Genomic DNA, 14,623 nt, shown 5'->3' on the forward strand with positions numbered 1-14,623 from the left:
ATACAGACTAACACGGCTGTTACTCTGAAATCATACATATTATTAGTTTCTCTTCTTTTTCACCCCATGATAGTTATTTTTTATTATTCATTTATCCTACTTTTGTGAAAAGTGCCGGGGCATCTTTAGTGACAGGTGGTTAAGGATGTAGCTTTCCATCCAGAAGAGGGTGTCGTCCACCAACATAGTGCTCCAAAGCAACCTACTGCGGCACTAGTTCAATGCTGACTCAGCAGAAAAAGTTGCCCACTGCCTCACCACCAGTCTATATATTCAGCAACATAAAGGATGTTTTTTCCCTCCTGTCTGTAATCATAGTGGTGGAGTTTTTGAAGCAGGGTAAGAGTGCTGAGGCAAGATAATACATGCTATTCATATTCATGATATTATTTCTTCCACTTCAAGCAGGCTGCCTGAAAAAATTCTGCCTCCTTCAGTAATAATTTGGATGTTGATCACAATCTGTCTTTGCACATGTTAACTTGAGGAGGATCCATCACAATACTTAAAAATAAGAACTTTTGGGGCTGACAATCATTTTGAATTACCAGTAGCTCCACTGTACTGGAATGTTGAAGGAGATCCCTTAAAGACAGACCATGCTAGACTGTACTTTATCAATGCCTCATTATACTATCTCAAAGGAATATGAGACTGAGTTAGTGAGACTTTCCATGTGTTATCCAAAGTAAGTCTATCTTTCAGCAAGGGGAGATTAAAGAAGACATGCATGACTGATTTTGAAGGAGAGATTGTTGGAGCATAGCACACTAGAGAATTTACTCATGAGCTAACTGTTCATCCTTCCATGAAAATTGCCCCTGTAACACTGATGAGGTCATTGGGACATTGAATAATATGCTTCTTAAGTGCTAGTAATGTACAGAGTTGCAACCTGGATGGTTTCCAAACTGGTACACAGTTGGGTGGTTTAGATAGATAGTTAGCTACTTTTTTTAAAGACTGGTTTAAAACAGACTGGATGACTCAGAGGACTTGTAATGAAACACAATCTTATTTTGGGGTCACTTTGAAATCCAGCTCAGTGGCCTACGTGATATTAGTTTGCAATGTCTTTCAAAACAGTCTTCAGTAGAATATTCTCTGTCACAAAAAGCCATAATAATTGGTATCCTGGTTGGCAACCTAAGCAAAAGGGCTAAAGACAGAATAATTATAGATACTGAAGTCCCTTGTCATCTCTAGAGGTGTCTATGTCCCTCTTCAGGTTAGGGTATAAACATGCTGATTGAGAGAACATAGAGATCCTTACACTGCTATGGGCATGGTGTTTCTATTCTATGGATAAACTGAGTTTCAGTCTCCAATGCTGAATATGTGGCTCTAACATTTCTTAGAACGTTTTTTTCATAAGGCTTGTTGGATATCAAAAATGAAATTTCTCAAAAGAATGTTTAACAAAAAAGTTGGTTGTTTCCTCTCCCTGCTCCTCAATTTTAATAATGTTTGTGGTATTTTAAAGCCTTCTTTTGTACCCATCGCTCTGCTGCTAGTAGTAACTAGTTCATCCATTCCACTGAACCGAATCTGCATCCTTCCTGCACCATCAAACTTTCATTAGGGCACAAACAAGGTCCCGCCATTCCTATTTTCCCTGGGCCTCTCTCTGCATGTCCTCTGTATTGTGAAGGCACAAATTTTTTATCTCTAAGTACCAAGGAATTCTTTCAGCCAGCCCCTTTCACATGTTCCTCCAGCTGCCCCATGGCATACCTGGCATGGCAGACACCCTAGTTTCATTCTTAACACATGTCCCAAATGTTTCCATCTTCTTTTCTGGACCAGTACTTCAAAAAACTGCTTGTTGACAGACTAAGCACATGGTCGGTCATACAATGAATCCCATCCTAGCCTCAAGCACCAAGCCCCATCCTACACAGAGAAACAGTAAAGCTTCTGTGACATGCGAGTCAATTGAGCCAGTCATGGGTACACCCAATGTGATGCTTTGGGGTTCAACTCAAACCACTAAGGGGTTGTGTTACCGCCTGCCCTGCAACTCTGGATGCTTTAAATGCTATACTGCTCACAGCCCTGACACCAACAGCCAGCCTACAAGCATTCAGGTCACACCATGGCTTATACTGCCCAGTTACTAGTTGGAGCTTGTCCCCAGACCCCCCTCTCCAGTTCCAAATTTTCCCAAAACTGTCTGCCCTGCAGTGTCCTGCCCTCTCCTGGAACACTCACAGAGGGTAAATTTGTGGTTCCTTTAAAAAACCAGTAAACAGAAGCTCCTTAATTTAACTGGAGTTGACAAACATTGCATTTTAATCAAAGAACTGGACTGGTTTATAGTAAAAGTAAAACTAGTTTATTAAATTAAAAGTCATAGGTTTAGGTGATCTTGAGTATAAGGAATTAAAGTAGAAAGGATTACAAGCAGACAAGTAAAAATATGCATCTAAAACTAAAACCTGATTTAACAAACTAGACTCTCTGGTTCAAAGATGTGTTTCTCACCAAGTCTGTTTCCAGCATGGCTGACCAGACTCTCTGACACTTTCACAGATCTCTAAGTGCTCTGTTCCTTTGTTTTTTCAGGTGAAGGATGCCAAAATGTCTGTCTTCCTTTTTCCTCATATCTTCCCAAAGTTCATTGACCCTGCTTCAAGAGACAGGAAGGCTTGCTGGGGGTCCAGGTTCCACTCCCCCAGGAGATTAAGTGGTCATCTTTCCCCTCCTACTCTCCTGACAGCTTTGTTCATCTTGCATGTAAATGTACCGTCATTTTCTCTGCCTGATAACCAAGCTGGTCAGACAACCAAATACACATTCCTTTGTCTAGGGCACACTGGGCTTATGCATTGCTTGCCAAACACATTTTAAGAACATAATTCTAGCAAATCTTTAACTATTTGCACACCACACAATTATTTTTGGGACCAGCATGTTACTAGTTTGTATATGATACCTTACATGACACCTTTTAGATACAGATTATGACAGTGTGTTAGGTGTAGTGAGGATGTCAGGTCTGACAAGAATTGATTACTGTAGTGAACCACCAATGGGCCTCTGTGTCACATCCATCCAATCCCAGACCACCACATGGCAACATGTGAGAAAGCTCAGTCAGCAAACAAGTTAGAGTGCACCAATGACAAGTTAAAGTGGAAACATGATTTTTTGTGTGTGAAATTTCAGGAAATTTTTTTAAACTTATACCAAAATATTTCTAATAAACTGTCAAACATTAGGAAATTTCAAATAAATCCATATGTTTTTGTGAACCATTTCACTTTCTTCAGACCATCTTTTTTGACAAAAATATCTATTACTATTATTCAGCAATATTACATCATGGGGATTTTTAAAAATAGCCTTCACAACACTCAGGATCTTTAAGCATAAAAAGGGGAATGCTACTATCTATAATTTACCAGGAGTCACCCATAAATCTTGACCACGCATCAACTCTTCAGGTCTGGGAAGTCAGGAGTTTTGTTAAATACGCCACAGAATTCCTGCATTTTAGGTGCTCAAATTCATTCTATCTCCTTTGACTTTTCTTAACATTCTTGCAGTGCCTAAGAGTGCTGTCTTCTGGAGCTCATTGATTGTGATGTTAAATCCATACTTGCTACAGAGGCTTCAAAGCAGACACTTGGCAACCTCATTGTATCTCTTCATAAATTCTCCCCCAGCTATGCTGCTGCCGGTGCTCAACACATGCTCCACCATCTCTTCCTTTTTGGAACACAGTCTATAGTTTGGGGAGCAGTTTTGTCGGTCAATTCTGTTTCAAATGTAATTAAGCCTTAAGGGCTGTTCTTGTGCACTGATAATGAAGCCCTCTGTCTCTTTTGAGGTGTCCTTGTAAAGCCATAAATAAATCTTCGATCACTGATGCTTTCCAGCTCTTTACACCACTGTCCAATGTCCTCGCATTGATTTCTGCATAAAATTTTTCAAGTCTTTCTTTGGTGGTTTGCTTTCTCCTTTCCTTTATGGGAGCCATTGCTTGTTATTGTGAGCAGATGATGTTTTACTCTGGCTGATGCCTCATATTTTCATGTGTTATTCATCATTGGCAATTATTATTAATTATTATTTATATGAAATAGTAAAGCACCTAGGAGCCCTAGTCATGGCCAAGGATCCCGTTGTGATATGGAAAGATTCAAGCTCTGAGCAAGTCTGTTGGATACAATTTTACAATCTGCTTTCTGTACGGAGATCAGTCTACAATGTCCACAATCTGGACCCATTTTTCCATGATTCATTTTCAATTAAATAATCAGAAATTAAACAAGTCTTTCTTAGAAATCTACCTGGATGTTAGAAAATACTTCCAACTTAGAGAGGAAAAATTAGTAAATCAAAATAATTTAAAAAAATCCTTGGAAATCCATACCACAAGGTGCTTCCCCAACCTGCATACTTTCATCATATAGGAAATACTCTGAACAGCAACAGGTTTTTCTAGACTTTTCCCTTTGCAGCAGTGATAAAAGAAAGGTAAATATTTTGAAGCAAATCATCAGGGTCAATAGCTTAGAGGTCTCAAATCAGAGGTATACAATTGTCCAAGATATTTTTATAAACTGATTGCTTTCCTGTGGACAGCAAGTTCCCCCTTTCAATTTAATAACTAGGAAACTACACTTGAAGCCTTTGCTACTTTTAATCTTTTTTTCTAAAAGTTCTCCATTCTCCATTGCACATCTTCAATAGTACAGTATGGGGAATGGAGAAATTTTTTGAAAGAAGATTAAAAGAATAATATATTATAGTAAATACTTTAGAACACCTCTGTTTAGCACTCCAGCTTTAAGAAGATCTTGAGATTCTCGGCAGATTAATTTTGACAGAATAAAGGTGGTTCTGGGTAATTTGGCATGCTTCTTGTGAATTGCAGATGGTTCTGGCTGGTTTAAATGTTTTGTGTAGTTCAGATACTGTATGGCCCCTGTGATGCTGGCAGATCAGGTGCCAGCTCATGACAAGATCCCTACACCACAAATGCATGGCTGGAAACCAACTGGCTCACCTACATGTTAGTATTGTTAAAATAGTTATTAGATTTAGAGAGATTTGTTTAGTGTTTGGACTTTATGAAATGCTTGTGAGCTGCTGAATACATTAATCTCACTTACAATACCTGTATACCATGTAATAAGGTAATATTTACATGTTTTGCTCTGTACCTATAGATGTGTTTGTTATGAAACTTAGAAACCCGCACTGTCAGGAGAGAAGAAGTGTGAAATACCAGTTTATCACAAAAGGTGTCATCTCTTGTCAAACAAAAGAAGGCCTATAGACACTAGACAAGCCATTGTGGAACATCAGTGGACAAAAAACTTTGTTGATTGCTTCAGCAACACCGATGAAGAGGGTAGGTGCACAAACTCTCATCCCATCATGGCTTGAACTCTGGGGGAATGGAATCAAAATCCCTGTCAAGAAGAAATTCTTACCACTGTGTTGCTTGGAATTTGGAGAGGGTAATATTTCTAAGCATAAGCAAGGGATCCCCAAGCCGTTTAGCTTGGGTTAGCCTAAAAGACATATAGAGCTTGTACATTACAGCAGTTTCTATTACTTTTTGGAACCAAAGACTAACTCATTTGTGTGATTGTATGTTTACCTGCTTTAACCTTGTAAATAATCTCTTGCTTCTTTTTCCTAGTTATTAAATCTTTAGATTGTTTTTTATAGAGATTGGCTACAAGCATTGTCTTTGGTGAGCGATCTAAAGTACAATTGACCTGGAGTAAGTGACTGGTCCTTTGGGACTGGGAGAAACCTGAATACTATTGTCATTTTTGTTTTAAGGGACCATCTATCACAAAGATAGGCTTGCCTGGGTGGCAAAATAGACCGGAGTGCCCAAGGGGACTGTCTGTGACTCCATATTAAGACTATTATAGTGCTTGAGTTCACACTTGATACTGGGTTGGTGAAATCTAATTATAGAGCACACAACCAATGTGGGGTTTGTGCCCTTCTTCTTAATAGTCTGCCCTGAGGTTGGCACTTATGGGTCATGAGCCACTCCAGACAACATAACTGACCAATTTTGTAAGGTGTGGTTTTAGCATTTCCAGGTTCATTATAGGTAGTTATCTCTGGATTGTGTCTGACTGGCAAAGGGCAATTTCAGAGAGATTCTGAGTATAACCACGGACAAGAGCATATGGGAAATAATTAGTCTTAAGGCAGAATAAGCTGAAATCTTTCCTATTAAAAATATTGAGAATATATTTTGAGCTGGAGTTCATAAGTGGAGAATTCTGATAGGAAACATTAGAAATGGCTTGTAAGTCTTTAATATCTTTTGTACACTTTTTCTTACTTTGCGCTCTAAAGGAGAATAGCAGCACAAGATCAGCAGGATGGAAAATAAAGACAGAGCAGCTTTACACTAAAGTCTTTCTATTAAAAAATAAAATAAAAATTGAAAAATCCTGTTCAACAATCATACATGGCAATCTAGCAAACAGTGATGTCCCAGCCTACAAAAGTTAGACAGAATGAAAGAAAATGCCCAGGAAACTTACGTTAACAAACAAAAATGTGGTTGCTAAAAGCAGTGACAGCCATTCTAATGCTACTTCTGTTGCACAGCCTACATAAAATAAAAGTAGCAGACAAAGACCAATCAGGCCAACCAACCTAGCAAGAATGTTTAACTGTGCTATATCCAGGGCTGGATTTCCAATTAGGCACACTAGGCACAGGCCTAGGGGCGCCGGCGTTGTACGGGTACCTAAAAGTGGGTTAAAAGTTAAAAAGTTAATATATACGCAGTTAGTGGTTAGTGTGCTTATTTTAAAAATTATAAACATTCCAATGATGCAGGAGAACCTCAGAGTTATGGACACCTCAGGAATGGAGGTCGCCCATAACTCTGAAATGTCTGGTTTCAGAATGGTAGCCGTGTTAGTCTGTACCAGCAGAAAGAACGAGGAGTACTTGTGGCACCTTAGAGACTAACAAATTTATTTGAGCATAAGCTTTCATGGGCTAAAGCCCTCTTCATCAGATGTATGCAGTGGAAAATACAGTAGGAAGATATATATAAATACAGAGAACATGAAAAAATGGAGGTTGCCATACCAACTCGTAACGAGACCAATCAATTAAGTTCTATTTCCCCATGCTAATTTCCCCCTACTGTTACTCACACCTTCTTGTCAACTGTTTGAAATGGGCCATCCTGATTATCACTACAAAAGTTTTTTTTTGTCCTGCTGATAATAGCCCACCTTAATTGGTTGGTCTCGTTAAGAGTTGGTATGGCAACCCCCATTTTTTCATGTTCTCTGTATATATATATATATATATATATATCATAAGAATAAAAGAATGGCCATACTGGGTCAGACCAAAGGTCCATCCAGCCCAGTATCCTGTCTAACGACAGTGGCCAATGCCAGGTGCCCCAGAGGGAGTGAACTTAACAGGTAATGATCTAGTGATCTCTCTCCTGCCATCCATCTCCACCCTCTGACAAACAGAGGCTAGGGACACCATTCCTTACCCATCCTGGCTAATAACCATTAATGGACTTAACCCCCATGAATTTATCCAGTTCTCTTTTAAACTCTGTTATAGTCCTAGCCTTCACAACCTCCTCAGGCAAGGAGTTCCACAGGTTGACTGTGCGCTGAGTGAAGAAGAACTTCCTTTTATTTATTTTAAACCTGCTGCCCATTAATTTCATTTGGTGGCCCCTAGTTCTTATAATATGGGGACAAGTAAATAACTTTTCCTTATTCACTTTCTCCACACCACTCACGATTTTATATACCTCTATCATATCCCCCCCCAGTCTCCTCTTTTCCAAGCTGAAAAGTCCTAGCCTCTTTAATCTCTCTCGTATGAGACCCGTTCCAAACCCCTAATCATTTTAGTTGCCCTTTTCTGAACCTTTTCTAAGGCCAGTATATCTTTTTTGAGATGAGGGGACCACATCTGTACACAGTATTCAAGATGTGGGAGTACCATGGATTTATATAAGGGTAATAAGACATTCTCTGTCTTATTCTCCATCCCTTTTTTAACGATTCCTAACATCCCGTTTGCTTTTTTGACTGCCGCTGCACACTGCGTGGACGTCTTCAGAGAACTATCCACGATGACTCCAAGATCTTTCTCCTGATTAGTTGTAGCTAAATTAGCCCCCATCATATTGTATGTATAGTTGGGGTTATTTTTTCAATGTGCATTACTTTACATTTATCCACATTAAATTTCATTTGCCATTTTGTTGCCCAATCACTTAGTTTTGTGAGATCTTTTTGAAGTTCTACAGTCTGCTTTGGTCTTAACTATCTTGAGCAGTTTAGTATCATCTGCAAACTTTGCCACCTCACTGTTTACCCTTTTCTCCAGATCATTTATGAATAAGTTGAATAGGTCTGGTCCTAGGACTGACCCTTGGGGAACACCACTAGTTATCCCTCTCCATTCTGAAAATTTACCGTTTATTCCTACCCTTTGTTCCCTGTCTTTTAACCAGTTCTCAATCCATGAAAGAATCTTCCCTCTTTTCCCATGACAACTTAATTTACATAAGAGCCTTTGGAGAGGGACCTTGTCAAAGGCTTTCTGGAAATCTAAGTACACTATGTCCACTGTATCCCCCTTGTTCACATGTTTGTTGACCCCCTCAAAGAACTCTAATAGATGAGTAAGACACAATCTCCCTTTACAGAAACCATGTTGACTTTTGCACAACAATTTATGTTCTTCTATGTGTCTGACAATTTTATTCTTTACTATTGTTTCAACTAATATGCCCGGTACTGACATTAGACTTACCAGTCTGTAATTGTCAGGATCACCTCCAGAGCCCTTCTTAAATATTGGTGTTAGATTAGCTATCTTCCAGTCACTGGGTACAGTAGCTGATTTAAAGGACAGGTTACAAACCATAGTTAATAGTTCCACAATTTCACATTTGAGTTCTTTAAAAGCATGATCTGAGGTCTTCAGTAATGCAGCCGGAGGTCTATTACAAGAGGGGGTGGGTGAGGTTCTGTGGCCTGTCATGTGCAGGAGGTCAGGCTAGACTATCGCAATGGTCCCTTCTGTCCTTAAAGTCTATGAGGCTATGAATGTTTGAAGCCCTCAGGAATTAAGCTGCTGTCCCGCTGTAAGAAACTGTTAGAGAATCATAGACCGTCACATTTGTCAAATAGTGAATGCCATTTTAGGAAAGGAGCAGTTTGGTTTTAGAAATGGAAAAGGGGTTATTGATGGTATGTTTATTCCCAGACAGCTAGTTGAAAAGAAGGTGGAGGGAAATGTCAGGCATGGCTGGGCTTTCCTTGATTTGGAGAAAGAATCTGGCAAAGTACTTAGGTGAGGGCAGATACCGCTGTTACGACTCTATGGGGTACTGGAGGACCTTGTCCCGATGGTTAAGGATTTGTATGATGGTTCCATGACAAAAGTGGAGCTGTCCTTTGGTGGAACAAAGTGTTTTGAGGTGAAGGTTGGTCTCCACCAAGGATCAGAACTTAGTTCATTGCTATTCATACTTCTGCTGGCCCCAAAATGAATAAAGAAAACACTGAAGTCATATGGGTGACTTGTGCAGAACCAGAGATTTGTGGGAGTTGGTTAGTGGCAAAAGGAAAAGTCAGAGAACTACAAACAAAGCTGCTGAATTCAGGGAAGTCTAGTGCAAGATAAGTGGACTGATTTATGATAAACACAGGCCCAGACTACTTGAGGGAAACCTATACAAAACTATGATAAGACCAGCTCTTCTTTATGGATCAGAGTCTTGGGTGACCAAAGAGAGGCACTTGAGAAATCTTGAAACCATAGGCAGTCAGAGGATTGACATTGCTGGACCTCATGTGGAATGATGCCATCAGGAGTAAAACCAAGGTCTGCAGTTTCAGCAAGAAGGTGCAAGAGAGAGGTCTGAGATTATATGGGCATGTACAAAGGGTGGAATGTGGGAATCCTGTTTAGGAGGCATTTGAGATTAGAATTCATAGGTGTAGAACAAGCGGGTGGCCTAGAAAATGGTAAATGGACACATACAGGAGGATAGAGTGGATATGGACCGAACGTTGACCCAGCAAGCCTGGAAAAGACTGATCCAGTGACCTGAGCAGAAGTAGCTAGAAAAAGGGGAAGAAAGAAATTGTCTGAGGGAATTGTCAGAGCAGCAGGTCAAACAACTATCATCCTTTATGCTGGATCCCAGAACTCACTGGCACCAGCATCATTTCCAGGCTTCTGTTAGCCAAGCATGGATGAGACCTAAAGTAATGCACTGCTTCTGCCCATTATTATATGAGAGAAGCAGATTCAGTTATGTCAGAGAGGCTATGGCACTGATTCTGAGGTGCTGGCTAGAGGAATCCACATGCAGAGGAGGAGGATGGTCAGGATTTCCCGTGTGATCTTATACTAGAATTGGAAAAGGTACAGAAAAGGGCAACCAAAATGATTAGGGGTATGGAACAGCTTCCATATGAGGAGAGATTAATAAAACTGGGACTTCTCAGCTTGGAAAAGAGATGACTAAGGGGGTATATAATAGACATCTATAAAATCATGATGTTAAATTAATAGGCAGTCGGTTTAAAACAAACAAAATGAAGTATTTCTTCACACAACGCACAATCAACCTGTGGAACTCTTTGTCAGAGGATGTTGTGGAGGACAAGACTATAGCAGTGTTCAAAAAAACTAGATAAGTTCATGGAGGACAGGTCCATCAATGGTTATTAGCCAGGATGGGCAGGGATGGTGTCTCTAGCCTCTGTTTGCTAGAAGCTGGGAATGGGCAACAGTGGGTGGATCACTTGATGATTACCTGTTCTGCTCATTCCCTCTGATACACCTGGCATTGGCCATTGTCGGAAGACAGGATACTGGGCTAGATGGAGGATTGGTCTGACCCAATATGGCCGTTCTTACCTATTGTATCTTATCTATTGTAAGAACAGCTGTACCCACTGGTGTGATGCTTGGGGATCCCGTCAACAAACACCAAATGGTAAATATTAAGAATCAGAAATAATTAAGAGTCAGATATCTTCCTGTATGAGATATTGCAGGACTAAAGAGAACCATGGTAATGAATGGTGTTTCATGATTTTCATTCTCTTTTAACCTGTATTATCAATCTTGACACTAACAAAAGTGGCCTTGTAGATAATGTTTTTGTAGATAATTTTCATTCCTTTTGAAAATTTCCATTTTTAATCAAAAACAGAAAATTGATCTGTTTTGGATTTTTTAGAAAAAAGAAGTCAAACATTTTCAAAATCCTCCCTCCAAAAAATTTCATTTCACACTTTTTTTCCCTGAAAATACTTATTTTGAAACCAGTTCTACTTGATACAAATAGATTTTTGAGCTAATTTTTAAAAGCATAACCCAAGGATCTTAGACTTTTGATACATAAGACACAAACAGCCTGCAGGGCCTTTATGCAGAGTTCCCCAAATAGCTTTCCAAGCCAAAAGAGCTTCAATTGTATTACCTACGCTGATGCTCACTTTAACACAGATATATCAGAAGCACTTTTCCTGACTATCGTCGCGTGTCTGTATCAGGACTGGCAAAATTACTAGTTGCAAATAATTTCTCCTTCTGATTTTTTTGGCCCTTATTTATGTTTATGAATCACCCACAATCCAGTCATGAGGTTATGAATTTGTCCATTATTTCCTATATTTTGTTTACAAATATCGTTGGGCCCATATGTTTCTGCGAACTATTCAGAAGTGCTTAGGAGTATTCACTAGTCAGATTCTGGTATTTGGTCTGTGCAATGGGACAGGTTTCTCAGACGTTATGGTTTCCGTTCTCTAATTGGACGATGTAACTTTTATAAACAGCAGCAAAGCCTTAAGAAACCTTTATAAACAGACACAAAGCCAAGGAGGGTGCGGGGGATGAAATCATGACCACGCTGAAATTAATGATAAATTAATTGATTTAAACCAAGCCTGATTTCCACCCACTGTAGCTAAGTAGGCCTAAGAAATTTTAAACCATTGAAAATACTTTCTTGCACAGTAAAGAGTATTCTATTTTGTAAAGCCCCATTACTCCAGTTTTTAATATTGTTTGTTTCCTTCCTTATAAACCACCTTTATTAACTTTGCCAAATTTCTCTTATCACATTCCCACCAACTTGTTGTATGTTTTTGTACAGTGTCTGGGGAAGCACTTCTGACATATCTTCCTACTGTATTTTCTACTGCATGCAATGATGAAGTAGGCTTTAGCCCACAAAAGCTTATGCTCAAATAAATTTGTTAGTCTCTAAGGTGCCACAAGTACTCTTCGTTCTTTCTTCTGAAATGTCTGTAACTTAGAATTAGACCTTTGGACTTCAGCCACTGGGGGATGGGGGTGAGTCAGGACTCCGGGCAGGGGTGGGGTCAGGGCTTCTGACCCTCGGGAGCACCAGGGCTCAGGGCTTCAGCCCCAAGGCTCTGTTCCCAGCTTTTGCCTGGGGGGAGGGAGGGGAGAGCACCAGGGCTTGGGGCTCCCCACGACTCCACTCCAGGTTTCAGCAGGGGTGGGGCTCACTGGGGCTCTGGGCTTTAGCTACAGGGGAAGTGCTGGGACTGAAACCAGCACTCCCCTCATAGCTAAAGCCTTGAGCCCCAGCGCCCCCCACAGGGCTGAAGCCGGTGCTCCCGAGGGTCAGAACTCTGGACTCTTCTAACTATTGTAGGAGAACTTCTAAAAGGTATGGATTGCGAGGATATCATTAGAATGTTCACTGAGCAGAAATCAAGGAAAAAACATGATAATACTTAGTCCTGCCATGAGTGCAGGGGACTGGACTAGATGAAATCCTATGATTCTATGTGCATGTGAAGTAAAGTAGCACCTACCTGCTACCTACGTGATTGTTTTAATTACATGTGTTTTTTGTTATTGCATTGAATAAATATTTAATTTTTTAAAATATTTTTCTTTTCATTTCATTTTCATGGAAAACACATAGGCCAGCTGTAGGCGGGGGCGGGGAGGGAAATGGACCCTGAAGATGCTGTGCTTAGGTGTGTGTAAGGTGTAAATTTGGCCCTGACTATATCCTAATTATTTGCTATTCACACCTGACTGCTGTTAGCAAGAAAATCCTCAGATGTGTAGCCCACCTTTGCAAATTAGACTGCACTGCAAGCAGGTGGCCACACCAAGAATTGTAGGCCTGGAGAATGAACTACTCTGGCTCTGAAATGAAATGTGGTCTCTCCAAAGGAGAATTAAGACACAGTGGTGAGGTGCATGGAGCATACATTGCCAATGGTGGCTGCATCTGCTCTATGGATAAATAAAGGACCTCAATCTCCAGGGCTGTCAATCTGATCCCTTTCTGCATGGGCACTGAAATTCCTATTTATAACAAAGTTCACACTTAGATCTTATGCTTATGTCCATTCTTCTTTAAACTATTGGAACTGATGAACTAGGCATACGCTAGTGACGACTAACTACTGAATGCAGGTTAGATGCAGTCATTATTTACAAATATTTTGTTATTAAAGCCCCCTACCAAACCAACATCTCTTTTCTTTAGGAAGTGGGGATCTTTTACAGCAGTTTTAAATATGTTTTAATAGGTTTTCTGGATAACTTGCACACACTATTCAGTGACACTTTGGATTGCCCAGTATAAGCACATAACCTAATAAAAGAGTCTTATTGTGTGACACATTACCTAGGGAACATGGGGAAAGGCAGCCTCAAAATAAATGATGCTTTGAAAGGGACTCTATCAATATGTCTAGTCCCAAAATCCAATTTGTTTTAAGAAAAAAAAGTTTTGCAAAATCTAATATTAGTAGAAAGCTGTTGTGACTTTTAAAATATTTATTTGACAAAGCAGGAGCAGTGGAAGAAAGTGGTTAAGCATTTCCCAGAAATGTTTGCAACACAAACACTGCAGCTTTGTGCTATTTAGTTATTCATATTCATAACTGAAGAGAGCCTTCAATCCAGGCACTGGTACAAAAAATTAAGATACTGTACACACAATCAATCAAGACAGACATGCCCTCACACTCTAATCCTTCCCACAGAAGTCAGCCTGCAAATTAACCACCACTTTCATCAAGTCACTGCATTCTTCTACCCACCCCTCCCCAAACACACATACAAAAAGAAATTCTGTTTACAGTGTGTCTTGATAATCAACATATTGGGGCTGCAATGGACAAAGAGGATAGGAAGCAAGTTCTACATTCAAGGATCCTCATGGAAAATGCTCCTTCAGTTTAGAAAGCACGTAGACTTCAGTACAAATCTATAGCATAGAAAGGGTAAGCAAGAAGATATTGATTTTAATCAAACAACTAACCGTCTTGCTGCAACTATGCTGCACTCAGGACTCCCCAAGAATTTATGATGCAGTCACTTGAATGGAAGATCAGATGTATGATACCTAGCATTTCTGACCAAACTAAAGAAGAACACGGGTTTTTTAACACACACTTGTATATCTTGTAGCATTTGAAGATTTAAGGAGCTGTTTTTCTCAACAGAAAATCAGAGAAGACAACTAGTTTAAAATAAAACCTTGAATAAGGGTGATAAGGGAGTTAATAAAGCAACAGGGACACTGGGCCCCGAGTCTTGATTCTTGGCCACAATAGTTTTCACT

The 14,623-nt window shown here is 39.9% G+C and overlaps 1 protein-coding gene across 1 annotated transcript in view; it reads right to left on the reverse strand.

Annotated features, from left to right (window-relative positions):
- The window catches only part of ANO4 (anoctamin 4), a 282,834-nt gene that overhangs the window by 170,925 nt on the left and 97,286 nt on the right, over positions 1–14,623 (reverse strand). The window lies entirely within an intron of this gene.

Source organism: Natator depressus, chromosome 1 (assembly GCF_965152275.1).
Source record: "Natator depressus isolate rNatDep1 chromosome 1, rNatDep2.hap1, whole genome shotgun sequence".
Lineage (NCBI taxonomy): Eukaryota > Metazoa > Chordata > Testudines > Cheloniidae > Natator > Natator depressus.